The following is an 18650-nucleotide window of genomic DNA, read 5'->3' on the forward strand; positions in this document are numbered from 1 at the left end:
GACTTGTAACAAAAATTCGACAATTACAAAAATTTCTTACAGTAGGGATAGAGATGGACAACTGAACCGTACGCTTTATTAAAGTTTATATAATATATTCATATAACTGTATTTCTATATATATATCTGTATATATATATATATATATATATATATATATATATATATATATATATATAAACCTGTAGTCATAAATATCTGTTTTAAGTTTTGTAATATTAATGATATAAATCTATTAATAATTTTAATAAGAATACTCATAATAATAGAAACATAATATTGATAATATTAATAATAATTTTATCAAAATGTTACTAATAAAAATAAAATACTAATAATGATATTATTACTAATAATAATACTAATCATAATAATATTAGTAATAATAATAATATAATAGTTTATATATATATATATATATATATATATATATATATATATATATATATTCATTTTCATATTAATAATTACTAATATAGATGTTAATATTGAAAGTAATAATAATATTACTATATCAACTATAATTTAGCTCATAATTAAACTTATTATATTAATATTACATTTTATTATTTATGTAATATGTACACTAACATATATTGAATATTTAATATTCAAACATTACAATATATAGAAATTTATATATATATATATATATATATATATATATATATATATATATTCATTTTAATAACAACTTATTTATTCTATATCTCATTTTATATTTTTAATTGTAATGGTTAAATTGTATTACTTCAACTCAGTGTATATATATATATATATACATACATACATACATACACATATATATACACAATTAATGGTTCGTGAATCGTCGGAGGTAGTTGAAGGGTAATTGCATATATAAACATATTTCCAAAATTTTCTAGACTCAACATTACATACTTTGCTTATCGTATCGAAATCATATAAAGATTAAGTTTAAATTTGGTTGGAAATTTCCGGGTCGTCACAATAATTTTGCGTAAGCTATTGTGATCAATGTATAATTAACTCTTATTATTATTATTATTACTAGTCCGGGTTCGGCCCGCGCGATGCGGCGGGGGCTTTCGGCCTGCTATTCATATTTAACGTAGCTTTATTTACAGAAGGGAAAACGGCACATGTGTTAAGCGCCGTTGTTGGTGTCTTCGTCTTTAGTGTTTTTTAAAATCTGTCCGGTTCGAACATAGTTAGTTTCATTTTGTTGATAAAATTATTTCGAGTCTAACGATGCAGGCGAAAAAATTTAACTCCCGGCGAGCAGGACGATACAGGCTGTCATTGTGTTTAGCATTTTTTAAAATGTGTCCGTTTCGAACGTACTTTTTATCGTTTTGTTCATAAAATTATTTCGAGTACGACGCTGTTGTCGAAAAAAATTTAATTCGCGACGAGCGGGAAGATACGGGATGTCGTTGTGTTTAGCGTTTTTTTAAAAGTGTCCGTTTCGAATGTAGTTAGTTTTGTTTTGTTCATAAAAATATTTCGAGTTTTCCGGAGTGCTTGGTGAAATTTAACTCGGAGCGAGGAGAATGATACGGGCAGTCGAAGTGTTCGGGTGGAGTTTTTATTTTAAGTGAAGAAATTTACGTTTTACCCCCTGGAGTGCAGGGTATTTTTTGTAAGTTGGTTATAGTTAGGGGTATTTTGAACTTTTTGGGTTGTTTTTTGGGTCAATGTCATTTTGACCTGTGTTTGTTCTTGGTTTTGTGTCAAACGACACAATTCTCCACGAGAATTAGTAATATAGGGGTAATTATTATTATTATTATTATTATTATTATTATTATTATTATTATTATTATTATATTATATATATATATATACTATAAGTGGTGTGGATCTTGGTCGTTTGCAGAGGGTTAAAACGACAACAGTACCCCCCTTTTTCACACTTGCATTTTTCATTCTTCTATCCTCAACTATAACCAACTTACAAAAACTATTCTGAATTTCAAGGGGATAAAACGTAAATTCTCTCAATTAAAATAAAAACTCCCTCCAAACACTTCGACAATCCATATCTTCCTGCTCGTTCCGAGTTAAATTTCACCGACCATACCGTTAAACTCGAAATATCTTTATGAACAAAACGAAACTAACTACATTCAAAACGGACACTTTTTAAAAAACTCTAAACACAACGACAGCCCGTATCTTCTCGCTCGCCGCGAGTTAAATTTTTCCGACATCAGCATCATACTCGAAATAATTTTATGAAAAAATCGATAAAAAGTACGTTCGAAACGGACACTTTTTAAAAAACGCTAAACACAATGACAGCCCGTATCTTCCTGCTTGCTGCGAGTTAAATTTTTTGGCCAGCAACGTTAAAGTCGAAATAATTTTATCAACAAAACGAAACTAACTACGTTCAAACATGACAGATTTTAAAAAACACTAAAGACGACGACACCGACAACGGCACTTAACACATTGGCCGTTTCCCTTCTGTAAATATATAAAGCTACATTAAATATGAATACGCAGGCTGAACGCCCCCGCCACATCGCGCGGGCCGGACCCGGACTAGTTATTATTATTATTAATATTATTATTATTATTATTATTATTATTATTATTATTATTATTATTATTATTATCATCATCATCATCATCATCATCATCATCATCATCATCATTAATTAAAACTGAAAATATGAAAATCAAATACTATATAAACATCACAATTAAATTAACAAGCGTTTGGTCACCCGCGTGTTGCTGCGGGCCTTTTTCGATTACGTGGAGTTACACTTGCATTTGCTGTATAATTTGCGTGCTCTGTGCAAGCTGCATCAATAAATTTACATAATACAGTTTAGGTTATGTACAAAAGAGGTGTTTTATGGTGGTTTTACCTTACAGCTATTACAACAAAAGGGTTGTGTGGTTTCATTTTAAGACCCTGCATTTTTGCCCAAAAGAGTATTATGCACAAAAGAGGTGGGTTGAGGTGTTTTTCTCCCGCAACTTTGTTTACAAAAGTGCCAGTCTTTTCCTTCTTCCAGGATCTATTCTGCATTGTAAAGAATTTCTATTAGCTAACTCTCTTACTGATTCATCCATTGAAATCGGACCCGAACTACCACTACCGGTGGTTCAGCAGACGTATTAACAATGCATTGTGTAGAATATTAAACATTGCATGTTTACACACTGCGTGAGACAACATATTAAACATTATATATTTACGTACTACGTGAGATAACATTAACGGGAACGTGTTTAAGCTTGTATTTGAGATACTATTGACTCTGAACAAACTTCATTGTCACATTGCCCTTCTAAATTTCACTGCCCTCCTCTATTATAGAAAAAATAACTATTAATGTATAAAATGTCCTTATTCGCTTTAATTTTTAACTACTTTTATTAACTCTATAATATTATTAATTTTGTAATCTAATTCAATACATCAAATTCTAGCAAATTTCATAAAGCGTTGAACAAAAAGTAGTAGTAGGACATGTCACGACAACAAAAAACTGTCCGTTATGACCCAACCCGTCACCAACCTGCCCATTTAACCACCTTTTGTTTAATTCAGTTTTTACCTGAAATGAGAAGCGGAGTTACCACGGAAAAAGACCATAGTTTTGCTCGGATTTATATTGGAATTAACCCATATTCTCCATGTCACGGTTTACGTAACACCTCTAAAACGTTAAGCGCACTATAGACATGGTTGCCTTCTTGATAATAATCTTTCCTGCAAATTTTATCCCATCATTGCTATGTAAGAATCAACTGTTTCATCAAAAGATAAAAGTTTATTTTGTCAAATAAGAAATTGGGATTAATAATACCTATTGGCAGTTTTGTCATGAGTCCACCATGACTCTATACAAAAGTTGATATAATTCGAGATTATAAATAAACAATTAAAGTGCTATTTATTACAATCAAATTTGCAAAAATCAATTATGAACATGGTTTAGTTTGTTTTAAGTGCTACTGCATCATCATATTTATAAAAGTCGTCAATACAATAAACACAAACAAATAAAAATTAATGATCATACTGAACTACATTGTAAAAAATAATCATAAAGCAACAATGACATGAGACACAACAATACATCAACATAGAGCAACAATGACATGAAACACATCAGTACATCAACATACTCCATATCTAATCTAATATGTGAAAAAAAAAATATTAAACACAACATAAAAGTGACTAAAGAAAAATTATACATGAGTATGAAATGATGGTATTGATTTGTAGCTCCTGAGACAATCATCATGAGAAACACAATACCTTCTTCTTACATATTTAAGCCGAATAGATTATATCGAGTTAATTACAACCACCCCCTTTATTTTTTTATAAAAATTTTGTTCTTATTCCATTATTAATTTATTTTTGCTTCTTCCAAAATTGTATTGATTAAATATGTAACAATTGTTCAAGAAGCAATTATAAGAAATGTTGAATTGAATACAACACAACAAAGATTCAACAGGTTGAAACAAACAAATGGTCGATTTGTTTTTGGAATTGAGTTAAAAAAAAAAAACTGAAACCCGTTCGTATTTGTAGCGGCAACAAAAAAATCAGTAACTATAAACAAAAAAATCAAATAAATTTGAAAATCAAATCGTACCCATCTACAGGATTATTGAAACCTGTAGATTACCTTAAAACTAAGATAATTCCAATTTAATAAAAAACACAAAAAACTCTAAAATCACAATAGAAACAGCATGAAATACCTCAGTCGCCGCGAAGTGTGAGGGGTGGTGGAAGGTTGTGACGGCGGCGAACGTTTGCAGAAATAGTCTGGCGATGGAGGATGGTGATGGAAGGTAAGCGACCGGCGGTAGCGATTATGTCCGACCATAGGCACCACACCCAAATAAATGACGATACATAGTGGATACAGAGATGGGGTATGTTGATGATTTTTGTGCTTGTGGAGAGTGGGAGAAAGTTCTGGATAGTTTGTATGGTGGTAAAATGACGAAATTAACCTTTTCTAATTAAATAATTAAGTGAATAGTAAAAAGCACTTTCTATTGAATATATTTATAATGGGGTCCCAGTAATAAAAAAAGAACAACATTGCAGCCAACATTTTTATAAAACAAGTAGGGTTGGCAAAATGACCCGTACCCGATGGGGAAACTCGAAACCCGTTATAATTGGGCCTGGTCTGACCCGAGTCCGCTGGGTCATGGGCCGGGTATGGGGATGGTTACAAAAAAAATTCCGGGTTTGGATTCGGGTATGGTTTTGGATACAAACCCGTTTACCCGACCCGTATAACCGACCCGCATACCCGTATACCCGGCCCGAGGAATTTTGATAATAATTTTTATGTAAAATTTTAGTATTAGTATTATATAGTTAATGTATGAAAGATTTCTCTTATTTATTTTGAAAACGAGTATAATTTTATTCAATATAATCATATACAACAAGTTTTCGAGATGTGATATTTTATATACTTTGTGTATTTGAGTATTTTAGAAACTTTTCAATCAACTTTTTGTATGCTATATTTTATAATACTTTAAACATGAAGTAGTTAAGTTAGTTTTCGATATTTTAATTTGGTAACTTATTGAAAAGGAAATACAGAATGACTAATCGGTTATACCCGTTTATCCGTGGGGAAACCCGAAACTCGATAGTATGTAAGTAAATGGGGAACCGACGGGTTTCGGGCCGGGTTTGGGGCGGGGTTTCCTAATCGGGTTCGGGATTACCTAAACCCGACCCGATGCCATCCCTAAAAACAAGTTTCACACAATTTGGTTATTGAGTCGACAGCAAGCATCGATTTATTGGCGACTTGACTGACTCTTAGAGTCTAAAGTAAATTTTAGGCATGATTTAAAACCCATGAAAATTTGATTTTAACATTTTCATGGCGTCTCAATTTTATTTTTAATTTAATTTTATTTTTTTTAAAATGTTTTCCTACTTATTGGCCGGAGGTCCACTCAGAAGCAATCTCTCTATCCGTCGAATAGAGATGGATGACTTTATATACTTTTGAGAGTGTTTTTACTCGAGGTGGAGAATGACTTGTCGTTATTCTCGAATAGGGGAAGGAATGTTGAAAGATGACTAGAATTCGATGCCTTTCATTGATTTGATCGTGTACATATATACACCAATACATATCTCTAAACATGGTAAGTCTATCAATCCAGCTAACTATATGCTAAGCCTTATAATCATATACAAAAATAGATACAATCAAATATACATAATATAATATACACGATATAAATATCTTTGCTAATACACCCTCTCAGTCGAAGCGGGAGGAGGCCGAATGCTTAGACTGTCTCGGAACTCATCAAACAGTACCCTCGGTAGCCCTTTTGTGAAGATATCCGCAAGTTGAAAACGTGTTGGAACATGAAGAACACGAACGTAACCACGAACTATTTTTTCATGAACAAAATGAATGTCTAGTTCAATGTGCTTTGTACGTTGATGTTGGACGAGATTTCCAGACAAATAAATGGCACTTACGTTATCACAAAATACTATGGTACCTTTCGGAATGGGACAATGTAGCTCGAGTAGTAAATTGCGTAGCCAGCAAGATTCGGAGACAACATTAGCGACTCCCCTATATTCAGCTTCCGCACTAGATCGTGACACTGTTGGTTGTCGTCTAGCAGACCATGAGAGAAGATTTGAGCCGAGAAAAACACAATATCCCGATGTAGAGCGTCTAGTGTCGGGACAACCACCCCAGTCGGCGTCGGTATAAGCGACCAAGGAATTGACGTTTGATTTCGTAAGATGTAATCCATGAGAAATAGTCCCCTTAATATAGCGAATGATTCGTTTGAGTGCGAGCATGTGGCTGTCTGTTGGTGCGTGCATATGCAAGCAAACCTGTTGCACGGCATAGGAAATATCGGGACGTGTGAAGGTGAGGTATTGTAGTGCTCCGGCTAAACTGCGAAAGAGAGTGGGATTCGGGTATGGAGATCCATTAGAGGAGCTTAACTTCCCATTTTTGTCAACAGGCGTGTTAGCGGAGTTCGAATGAGTTACGCCTGCTCGGTCAATAATCTCTTCAGCATATGATTTTTGGTTTAAAAACAAACCTGTTTTAGTTCTTTGTACGTCGATTCCTAAAAAAGAACTAAGTGGCCCCAAGTTTTTCATGGAGAACTCGCGGGCAAGCAGCTGCATTAGGTTAGAGAGAAGCTTGCTGTTAGACGTAACAAGGACAATGTCATCGACGTATAGGAGTATGCAAGCCACGTCACTACAATTCTTGTAGATGAATAACGAATGATCACAACGACTATGACTAAAACCAATAGTGTAAACGAACTCAACGAATCATTGGTACCAAGCACGTGGTGCTTGTTTGAGACCATAGAGTGAGCGTTTTAATAAACATACATGATTGGGACGTGCATGATCCCGAAAACCAAATGGTTGATGCATAAAGACTGTCTCGTGTAACTTACCATGTAAAAAGGCGTTCTTTACGTCTAGTTGATGAATATCCCACGACTTTGACAATGTGATAGTTAAAACAGCCCGTATGGTTGCCGGTTTTACTACCGGGCTAAACGTGTCTAGACAATCAACGCCCACTTGTTGTGAGCGACCATCACCAACTAACCTAGCTTTGTAGCGTTCAAAAGTACCATCCGCTTTTATTTTATGTCTAAATACCCACATACTCTGAATGATGTGCATGTCAGGTTTCCTAGGTACTAAAGTCCAGGTCTTATTGTCCATCAAAGCACGAAACTCATCGGTCATGGCTTGTTTCCAATTTGGATCGGACATAGCTTGGTGTGGAGATTTTGGAAGCGGAGATAGAGAGGTAGTTGTGGAGAGATTAAATTGAACTTTAGGTTTGGTGATACCGGTCATGGAACGTGTTACAATTGTTCGAGTAGGCTGAGAAGAGGGCGCAGAGTTGGAAGTGGTAGAGGGGTTGGAATTCGTAGTATTAGAGGAATGAGATTGAGCAGTAGGAGAAGGGTCAATAGATATGTCATTGTCTAACGAATTTCTATCACTAGGAGAAGATGAGGAATGAGATTGAACAGTAGATGGACTAGGTGTGGAATTATTTGAAGAAGACATAGGTGATGTTGGACTAGGAGATCGATTACATGATGGGTTAGAAGGAGAGATTTGTAAAGGTGTATTTGGAGATGGGCCTGTGATGTTGGTATTTGAACTTGGGCCATTATCAGAATTTGGAAACATGAAGAATGGATGAAGAGTGTCTTGTAGAAAATTGTAAGTTTTTGAATCAGTTGAGTGAGTTTTGGAAAATGGGAATTCGCGTTCATTGAATATGACGTGTCGTGAAATTATGAAGCGTTTAGTTGATAGATCGTAGCAAAGATACCCTCGGTGATTCGGTGGATATCCTAAGAAAACACATGGAGTGGAGCGAGGTTGTAATTTGTTTATTGCGGTGGATGGAAATAATGGATAACATAAGCACCCGAAAGTACGGAGATGTGTATATGATGGGAGATGATTAAAGAGTACTTGAGTGGGACTTTGGAAGTTAAGAAGTTTTGTTGGAAGAATGTTGAGGATGTATGTTGCGGTTGCGAGAGCGTGTTGCCAAAAATTTGTGGGAATCGATGCATGGTCATGATAGTGCGAATAATATTATTGATGGCTCGTATTTTACGTTCGGATTTTCCACTTTGAGAAGAGGTGTGTGGACACGAGAAACGAAATGTCATGCCATTCGTTTGACAATATTGGTGGAATTTTTGATTATTGTACTCGGTTCCGTTGTCACATTGAACAGACTTTATAGGTTTACCAAATTGTGTTTTAACAAAGGTGCTAAATTGCATAAAAGCATTATAAACCTCAGATTTCGCACCAAGTGGAAAAGTCCACAAAAAATTGGAGTAATCATCTAGAAACAACACGTAATATTTGTGACCGGAGGTACTTGCAATCGGTGATGTCCACACATCACTATGAATTATATCAAATGGCATAACAGTAGAGGAACATGAATCATAAAACGGTAATTTTATTTGTTTCCCAAGCACACGAGATTGACAAAAAGAAGATAAATAAGGTTTATTATAAGAAATAAATTGTTTATTGCTAAGAGACCCTAGTATATTAGGCCCCGGGTGACCAAGTCGTTGATGCCAAATATCACTAGAAGTTGCAAGACAAGTAGTTGCTTGGGAAAGTTCCTGGAGGATAGATGGTGTAATAGGGTATAAATCGCCCGTGCTGTTACATCGTAGGATCTTGGTGCCCTTCGGATATTCCTTCACAGTAAAACCAAGTGGATCAAATTCAAGAGATATATTATTGTCACAAGATAAACGACGTACGGAAATAAGATTTTTAATAAGATGAGGAGCATGGAGAATATTATTAAGCTTAAGGGGTCAGGAGGCGGTTGGTAATGAGGAGTGTCCAAATCCAAGTATTGGTATGCTTTGACCATTTTCGACAATAATTTGTTTAGGTAACTTTAATGGAAAATAAGATAGGATTTTACCTTGGTTACCTGCCATGTGGGATGTTGCGCCAGAATCCATATACCATGTACTGTCGAGAGGATTGAGAGTCATAGTGTGCATAGCGTGCTCAATGTCAGTAGGGAAATAATTAGATCCATCAGTGGTTGAATTATTGTGGGCCTGCTGCGGTCGTGGTCCAAGAATACCGGACTGAGCATTTGAAGTTTTGGGGCGATTCCAGCCCATTGTGGGGTATGGGCAAGGGGGCCAGGCCCATGGCGGATATGCAGCCCAATAAGGGAACTGATTTGTTTGGTTAGAACTACTGCCTCTGTCACGTCCCCTATTGTTAGGGTTACGGCCACGATAGCTATTATTACGACCACCGGAGCGACCACGATTGGAAGTGGTGTTGTAACTGCGAAATTGCCCTGATGAATGACGAGTATCCGGTGTGGGAACTGCAGATGTGTGGAGCGCTGTATCATTCGAAATTGTAGGTGAAGAAGAGGCTACTTGATTTTTTATTTGGGTCTCCGCAAGAATCAATCTGGATCTTGCTTAGAAGAAAGAAGGTAGGCGATCATTCTGTGTTATTTGGGAACCAACAACACGATATGTTTCGATTAAACCGGAGACGAGTTGGAGAACCAATCGGTCATCACTGACCTCATCATCAACATTAGCTAGTTGATCAGCCAAAACTTTGATTTCTTGGCAATAATTAGAAACATAGGAGAATTGATCAAGTTTTACGTTGGCCAGTTGTTGACGTAGGTACACGGCACGAGAGTTCTTGTTATCGTGAAAGATGTTTCGAAGTCTTTCCCACGCTTGAGCAGCAGTTGATTTAGTTTTTAAGGTGATAGTGAGTAGTTCAGTTGAAATGGTTCCATAGATCCATTGCAAAACAACCGCATCAATACGGTTCCAGGTAGCATCTTTGGGTTTTGGGGCCGTGGCAATAGTGTCAGAAGAAGATGAGTCTTCAGATTCGGTCGATGATATGATGTGATCTAACACATCATAGGCAGTACAGTGAATGCGAAAGAGTTCCGCCCATGAATTGTATTGTCTATTCTTCATCTCAAGAACAATAGGGATTGCATTCTTGATGTTTGTGACTGTTAAAGCTGGATGATATTTTGGTGTGTCGGCCATTGAAAAGGAGAAGAAAAAGATGATGAATATCGACAGAAAGAAAGGTTTAGGGATTGGTAGGCCTCATACCATGAAAGATGACTAGAATTCGATGCCTTTCATTGATTTGATCGCGTACATATATACACCAATACATATCTCTAAACTTGGTAAGTCTATCAATCCAGCTAACTATATGCTAAGCCTTATAATCATATACAAAAATAGATACAATCAAATATACATAATATAATATACACGATATGCATATCTTTGCTAATAATTGTCTATATCTCACCTCCCTCATACACCACTTATGTAGTATTGAGTTTTGTTGTTGTTGTTTCACACAATTTGGTAGCTATTAAAAAGAACCAATTACAATTCACGTTTGTTTCTCTCATGTCTATTTCATTTTGTAAAAATTTAGTGGCTAATAAAACATTTGACTAAAAAAAATAAAAATAAACTTCTTAAAAATATCTTTTTTTCTTCTTCTTAGCCAGAAACATCACCCTTTAAAGTTAAAATTCCATTTTTAACCATTTGATGCTCACTCTTTAAACTCCACAATCAATAAAAAAGGCTAGATACACACAGAACAGATCGCCATCAATTATGCTATTTGATGACAATGAAAACACCGAATTATAGATAATAGCGATGGCGGATAAATGCCATCAGTGTCAACAATTGCGAAGGGCAATGACGAGAAATAAGGGGGTGTTTAATCTTCGATGGTACTACTAACATCGTCGCGATTTGGGTTTTCTCCTAACGTGTGGGGGTGCCATATGATCGCGATTGTGGTTAAGTCTCATCTGAGTATGCCGATATCACCGTTCGAAATAAAAGGTTCCATAATTCAATCTTTCAGTTCTCTGTATAGATAATGATAATGTGGTGTAGGGGGATTGAATATCTATTTCTAATCATGATATCATCTAGATACGTTAATTGTTTAAAAATTCCATAAAAGTACGTATCTATAGAAATGTTCAAATATGCTGAATCAAAATGGGCCATTCACCAAGATTAGTGCACATGGCTAGGAGGCAGTAAAAGGACCATGTTGCGCACTACTTGACAACACATGATTACACTAGACTGGATCACAATTTTGGTCAATAATTTCATCATTTTGTGGTTTTTTCTTAGTTGGATGTTTGTGGATCTGATCTTAATACATGAGCCATACATTCATATGTGTGCCTTTATATATATACTCCCTCCGTCTCATTCCAATAGTCCACAGACAAAAAACACGCAGTTTTAGAAAATTCCACTAACTTCATTTCTCCACCAATGAAATATCTTCTCTCTCCAGATACACCAATGAAATATCTTCTTTCCTTTCAATTTATGGAAGTAGACTATCAGAATGGGACAGCCCAAAATGGAATACTGCCCTATTGAAATGAGACGGAAGTAGTATATATATATATATATATATATATATATATATATATAGGGCAAAGATCAAGCGCTAAGTGGGTTAATTGGGGATAAGGGGATAAGCAGTCATCTAACCATTCAATCCGTTCTCATCGACCTCTTCTCTATCTTATCCGGTGATCCGGCGATGTATTCTGTCAACATCAACAGGGGTATTTTGGTCTATTACATATTACATGATTCATCTATTGCTCGTCACTTCCATGGCCAATCCAACCTAAATCAGTTACATGTTTTATTTCAACTTCACTTCATACAACCAATTAACCCCTTCATCATACGTTTAGAGACACGTTCATACTCATATAGGTTAATCGATTCAGATTAGAGAAGCGTTCATACTCATTCAGGTTAATCGATTCATTCTGTTTAATTCAATATCAATTTCTATGTTAGTTGCTTTCTTATGGCTGTAATTATGATTCAATTTCATTAATTCTATTTTCAGTAGTTCGTAGTTGAGATTATCATCTGATTTTAGTAATTCTGATTCTTTTATTTTGATTGCAGATACGTTTTCAATTGTTCATAGTCTGAAATCCATCTTCTAAAACCAGAGAATCACCATGTTTTGGTGATTGAAGATGACTAGTTACTATTTGATAGAACCAGCTTCTTCTAGCAAAATGGTATATTCAATTCAGTTTTAGTTTATCAAGTTGAGAAAATTGAAGCTAATCTATAAGCAATTGAGTTTGAAGATTGAATATGATTAATTTATTATTTTAAATTGACTACTGATACATGGAACATTACACTACATTTTAGTTGCACAACACATGTTTGATTAAAATTCTCAGTCATTGAACCTCTATTTTAGTATTATTGCTCAGGCAGCACCTATTTCATACCCCTGTCTCTCTTACACACACATAGACACTTGAAAGTCATATGAGTAGGATGATAAATGAGTCAAGTTGAGCTTAGCAAAGCTTAAATTTTTGTTGAATGCATTTAGCTTAAGCTCAAGATTGATTCATTAGCCAATTGAGCATGGTGCAAGTCTGAGATTGACTATAGAAGATTCATGTAAACTCAAAAGTGTTTATATGAAACTATGCTTAGTTAAGCAAGTTCTATATAGTAATTTAGTATGATTTGGACAAGTTTGAATTGATTTGATCTTTTATTTATTTGAAAACTGTGTTTAGTTAAGCTAGCTCTATATGCAACTGATTTACGTGTGTAAGAATAAGTGGTTACATGTAAGATACGACTCAATATGTTTGATAAGAATGTGCTTTTACAACGTTACCTTGATTCGGTACACGTTTTCAGCTTAGACCTGATAGAAGCTCAATTGCGACTATCTTGATTTTATTTAGTTTGCAGCGTTGTGTGGACAGGTTTAAATAAAGTGTTTTTAGTGAAACAATTGGTCATTACGATACATTGTATTGTCATTGTATAGTCTATTTACTACCGTTAGTTTAAGATAATCTTGTCTATAATTCTAATCAATTATATACATATATATGGATCAGTTGATCAACCATTTTAACCCGCCCAATTTTCCTCATGAGGGCTATGAAATTATGACGGAATGCTTATATTTAAATGATTGTTATGAGGTAACTATTTTAATTTGTCTTTTGAGTGCAAATTTCTTGATTTTGTTGTTGACATCATGTGTAATGTTTTTATTACAGAGTATATAGATTAAATGATAGATTATGATGTTGTGTATATTTCCCTTCTGTTTTATTCCTCTCCCCTTACTTCTAGTGTATATAGTCTGTTTTTTATTCATGATTAAGTTAATATGTGTTTGTTTCATAGTAAGGGGATAGGTATGTAAAGTGAGATACTGAGATGACAAATATATGATAAGATGGATCAACCCATGTATTGTTCTTTCAAATTTGTTGTTGTGCATTAAAGTCGTTTGTTATATTTCTCTATTTAAATTAATGTTTTCTACTAATATATGTTAGAATTTTTAGATTCAGTTAGATGGTTAAAGGTTGAAGACAGAAATGCAGAGCTTATTGCTTGCATTCAGCGGACCTCCTTTAGCTCGATAACGCCAAAGATTTTCTTAGATGCTCTTACATTGAGGTTTTGTGGTATATATCAAAAGGAATAGCCCTGATCATCTTCTTATGAAGAAAAAGGAAATGTTTTCGCCGATTATGTTCAACGACTTATTATGAAGTGCTTTTCATGTCAGGTGCATGTTCTTTAGACATAGAGTTTTGATTTTTTTTCGATGATGATATGTTGTTATGTGATGTTATTAACCATGCCTCATTGACATATGAAATAGAGCTGTGTCTTTAGATAGGATATGTATTTTTTTTTTTAGGAAAATGTAGAAAATAGGAGATAAGAGAGTGAAAAATCAGTGGGTCAAACGGGTTGAGGTCAAAAGAAGTCATTATTGTTACAACGTGGGGAACGAATGCTTGAGTGTGAACAAATAGCTGACTCTTGCAAGTTTGTGGCCAGCGATCACCCTCTAAGCTATACGCTTGATAACGAACTAAAGGGCTCGAAGCTATAGAAGCTCTACAAATAGCAGTTCTTACGAATTTATGGCACAGTTCTTTAAGCTGGGTAAAGTAAACAGTAAACAGCAAAGACCTCCACTTTTTTTTTCTCTTCATTCGAACTATTGACTTTCGCAGTGTTGTAACAGAAACACGAATGATATACTATATTATATTCTAATAATATTATTATATATATATATTTTAAATGCAGTAGAGTAGACTCATAGTGACGAAGTTGCTTTGACTACAGAACCATGCCTGTCTGTTGGAGCGAATTGGATGATCGGGCCGAGGGCAGCCGAAACAGTTTGTTTCAAGTTAACATGAATCTTTCTGTGTTAAAACTTGTTTTTCTTTTAATACACTAGTGTACCAATATGATTATATCAGTTGTGAATGACAAATACATTTTTTCACCTCCGAACTCATATGAAGAACATATTCTGTATAAATGGGCTGATTCATATTACATATTGTCTTTAATGAGTTAAATGGGTCTAACGATTATCATTGCCAAAATAACATTCAAGATGCATTTCTAATCTTATAAGAATTTGATTACCTTACGGTGACAGCTACAGTACGAGTCCATATAGTTGGTGGCAGCTGCAGTACGAGGCCATATAGTTGGTGGCAACTGAATTTGATTACCTTTTTTCATTTGAAATATTATCATACATCAAATGAATGTTAATACGCTCACAAGATATGTTATTATATATTTTTATTAGCTTTAATACTAAACTATTTGAACTTAATAGTCAGGTTTTTGCTCAATATCTTAATTTTGTTTGTAGGTAGCAAAGAGTCTGAGTATTCATATTTCAAAGTATTTGTACGAAATTGGTTACTTTGTTGGTGCAAAATGGTTCAAGTATTGATATTATACCAACTCGTCCAATCGAATTATTTAACCCAAATAGTCAGGTTTGTTTTATTCAACCAGTTTGACACATTACTCCCCTTTCTAATCGAAACCCAAATTGGCACATTTATTTAAATGGGTCCTAACATGTATCAAGGGAAGTACGAGGCCATATCATTGCTTGAACAACACACAAGATGGTGGCAGCTGCAGTACGAGGCCATATAGTTGCCTGAATATTTGAAGTATCAACAGTCTCACTCCACATACAAACTTCGCCAACCACAAAAGCAACAGTTTTCTCTTCTAGTGATTCATCATCAGTTTCATTTTGATGGCCTTTTTATCTATCATCCAATTGATTCCAAGATCCATAGGTTGGTAACATCCTTAACACTGCAAATGAAGAGGGTTAGATTTGCTGACAAGAGGAGAATTGTGAAGGCCAAGTAATACCGAGTAGGTTGAAGGAGCAAAGAGAAAAGTGAAGTGGTGAGAAATGTTATTATAATAAACATTAATTGTATCTAATTTTTGTTGTTTTGTCACTTAAAATGTTATTATATGTTAACATACATCTCTTGAATGTTAACGTGCTGAAAAATATTTATTATACATATGGTAAATGTTAACATACATCTCGTGAATGTTAATCTTTATTGTACATCTGGTGAATGCTAACATAAATATGATGATTTTTTTATATTTATTACTTAATATATTATCATACAATGTTAACGTGTTCATAATTTATTATTGTACATCTCATGAATGTTAATATTATTGTACATCTAGTGAATGTTAACATTCATTTAGTAATGGTTAACATAACATTTGATGAATGTTAACATACAACTGATGGATGTTAACATACAACTTATGGATGTTTTATATTTATTACTTAATATATTAACATACATGAATGTTAACATGTTAACATACATCTAATGAATTTTAACGTGTTAACATGTATCTGGTGAATGTTAACGTGTTAACATACATGAATGTTAACGTGTTAACATGCATATGATGAATGTTAACGTGTTAACATGCATCTGATTAATGTTAAAGTGCTGAGAAATTATTATTGTACATCTAATTATTTTCTAAGGAATGTTAAATGGTTGAGAAATTATTATCGTACATCTGATTTCTTTCAAAGTTGTACACGTTCCAGATTACAAAAACCTTAAACTGATATACTGTAAGCCTGTTGTATTTAACCATCAAATAATCAAATATAAGTAACCTACAATTGAAGAGAATTACTTTGGCTGTGAGGGAATGTGGCCAGCTGAGTCTGGTCATACAAAGAGGCATGCATATAATTCATCATTTATATTTAACATGTCTAGAAATCACAAACTATAACAAAGCCATGGATATACACTCACAAACTGTAACAAAAGGCAACTGTTTTTCAACAATACAATTGTATAAGATTTAACTTATGTATCGTACATAATAAGATTTTACATCAGATTCGTCTATCATTCTGTTGCAGCGCCTTGTAGGATCAAGGGGTTCTATAGAGAAGGATAAAAATTAGTGTTCACTTGCTTCCACCTCAACTTCATAATTTTGGATTAAATTTGATTCATCTACGTTCTTATACTAACATATTTGGCTGCAACTTCTTGCCCGTTGATCGAGTCATTTGGTTCACTTCCAGCCATGAAACTGACATTAGAGATACTCGGTACATGTTAAAACTACAATGTTTTAATAATTAATCATTATTAAGAGGTAGAATAAAATAATAAAATAATCTAGCAACTATATTCATCATTTGAAATGCTAATATTCATTACACTTAACTAATATTCATCATCTGAAATTGAAACTATCGAGCAACAATTTTGAATATAAAAAAGTCTTCACAAAATTTCAGATGCACCTTAAGAAAAAAAAACTGTTAAACATACAAGACTAGAAAGAAACCATACCAATTTCAAAAACAAGTAGCCATTTCAAATTTGTACTCTTCAACGCTAGCTTTAAGTGAACGCCCTTCATGTTGATCCTAAATGACAAAATTATAATCACTAAAATTAAGTTGTACACACCATAAATCTTTTAAATCATTATTTCACGCATTAAGCTTTGAAAAATTAAGTATCTCAAATTTTAACTTTAGTTAGATAGAGTACATCAAAGATAAATAAGGGTTTGAAGTTTATGAATCCTTAAAATCATGAGAATAAAGATACTTACAAAGCTATGTATTTACAAAAAAAAATGATTACAAGTATTTTTCTTGTAAAAGATTTTTTTTCTGAAAACTAAGCAAGTAAAATCATATGTACAAGTTTTGACTTTTTAAGTTAGCTAGAAAAAAAAGTACTTAATGGTTCCAATCAAATTAAAACAATGGACTAACAGAATTAGCAAAAACATCAAACATCATAGTACCAAATATTAGTAAAAAGGAAAAAAAAAATGATGTTAAAATTGTACTCCATATCTTTTTCTGAGAACTCCAAAATCAATTCACAAGACTCAATAAAACTTACCAGCAGAAATACCAGAGCAATCAGCATAAGATGGTCTAATAAAAATATACCGTCTGCCTCGTGTAACCTCTTAACAACTCCTGTATGTAATAACTCATGTATGATTTGGCTTCAACCTGTCTAGAATGCGAGTATATGCAGATAACTAGAAAAGTCATATTGATGTAGCTAACTTGCTATCAAAGACCTCCATAAGATGGTCTAATTGGTAGTTATCATATAATGTTTATGATAAGGCTAAAAAGGAACATATATTTCATAGCAATATCCCTCCTAAATAATAGGTTTTCATTTGTAATTGTATTATATTTTCATTGTATTTGTTTAAATAAATAAGTGCGAAGACAAAAGGCGAAAACGAAGATTTGAAGACACAAACGTCCAAAAAACTTAAATGTACAAGATACAATTCAAAAGGTTCAATTTATTGATGAGAAACGTCTAAAAATGACAAAAGTACAAGTTGTGGAACGCAAAGTACAAGATATTAAATTGAACGCAAGGACGTCCGAAAATCCGGAACCAGGACATGAGTCAACTATCAACGCCCGACGCAACGGACTAAAAATTACAAGTCTACTATGCACAAGAATATAATATAATATATAAATAATTATATTAATTATTTATATTTTATATTTATATATATAAAACGTCGGCAAAGAAGATCCAAAGGGGTGTGAGCTGTATTCCATATCCCCGCGACTCGCGGAGTTCTCAGGCACA

The 18650-nt window shown here is 33.9% G+C and overlaps 1 long non-coding RNA gene across 1 annotated transcript; it reads left to right on the top strand.

Moving 5' to 3' along the window:
- Positions 1 to 12098: 12098 nt before the first annotated feature.
- LOC139894056 (uncharacterized) lies at positions 12099 to 15327 on the top strand. The gene is made up of 3 exons (XR_011774789.1): positions 12099 to 12404; positions 12565 to 12683; positions 13998 to 15327. It is a non-coding gene; the product is annotated as an uncharacterized lncRNA (long non-coding RNA).
- The last annotated feature ends 3323 nt before the right edge of the window (positions 15328 to 18650 follow it).

Source organism: Rutidosis leptorrhynchoides, chromosome 2 (genome assembly GCF_046630445.1).
Source record: "Rutidosis leptorrhynchoides isolate AG116_Rl617_1_P2 chromosome 2, CSIRO_AGI_Rlap_v1, whole genome shotgun sequence".
Classification (NCBI taxonomy): domain Eukaryota; kingdom Viridiplantae; phylum Streptophyta; class Magnoliopsida; order Asterales; family Asteraceae; genus Rutidosis; species Rutidosis leptorrhynchoides.